Raw genomic sequence first — 1,045 nt, 5'->3', positions numbered from 1 at the left:
TAATTCTTTGACATTATCTACCAAAGCTGAACATATACACAACCTAGATAGAAGTCAGTAATTCTACTCCTAGGTATACTCAACAGAAATGCATGTACATGTGCTCCAGGACACATGTACAGAAACATTCATACCAGAATTATTCATAATAACCAACACTGATAAAAACTCAAAGGTCTATCAAGAGTAGAATCAGGCGCGTCCCAACCCGCTGAACGATCGCGCCGCGCCTCGAGCCAAGACCTCACCAAAATGCCGTCTCAAATGGAACACGCCATGGAAACCATGATGTCCACATTTCATAAGTTTGCTGGGGATAAAGGCTACTTAACAAAGGAGGACCTGAGAGTGCTCGTGGAAAAGGAGTTCCCTGGATTTTTGGAAAATCAAAAAGACCCTCTGGCCGTAGACAAAATAATGAAGGACCTGGACCAGTGCCGAGATGGCCGGGTGGGCTTCCAGAGCTTCTTTTCGCTGATTGAGGGGCTCACTATCGCGTGCAATGACCATTTTGTAGTGCACATGAAGCAGAACGGAAGGAAGTAGGCGGCACCGAGCAGTTGCTTCCTCCCTGAAAGAGCTCTCCCAGAGGGGGCTTAAAGAGCACGTGCCCCCCACAGCTTCCCCCTGTATGACGATTTCATGAGCAGATCGGGACCCTTAAAAAAATGTACAAATAAAATCTCACCCCCACTCAACAAGGGAAAGAAAAGCCAATGGGAGCCAGATAAGCTTTTGATTTTTATATTGCTTGTGTCCTCTTGCCCTCAATAAATAAATTTCTTTTTTAGTTCCTAAAAAAAAAAAAAAAAAAAAAAAAAAGAGTAGAATCAATGAATTGTGACAAAGTCATTCAATGAAATACTATACAGCAATGAGAATGAAAGGTCTACATCTATAAGCAAACAAATAGATAAATCTCACAAGTGTGATGTTTAGCAAAAGAAGCCAGACACAGAAGAGAACATCCTGCATCATTCCATTTATATGTAAAAAAAGTTCAAATGCACGCAAAGCTCATCTATGCTGTTAGAGGTCAGGACAG

At 42.0% G+C, this 1,045-nt stretch overlaps 1 pseudogene; it reads left to right on the top strand.

Annotated features, from left to right (window-relative positions):
- The first annotated feature begins 212 nt into the window (after positions 1–212).
- On the top strand, positions 213–546 carry LOC107525801 (protein S100-A10 pseudogene; annotated as a pseudogene).
- The last annotated feature ends 499 nt before the right edge of the window (positions 547–1,045 follow it).

This window comes from Miniopterus natalensis, chromosome X, assembly GCF_054644295.1.
Source record: "Miniopterus natalensis isolate mMinNat1 chromosome X, mMinNat1.hap1, whole genome shotgun sequence".
NCBI lineage: Eukaryota > Metazoa > Chordata > Mammalia > Chiroptera > Miniopteridae > Miniopterus > Miniopterus natalensis.
Note: the sequence above shows the minus strand (reverse complement) of the source record. Positions and strands in the feature narration are given on the sequence as shown.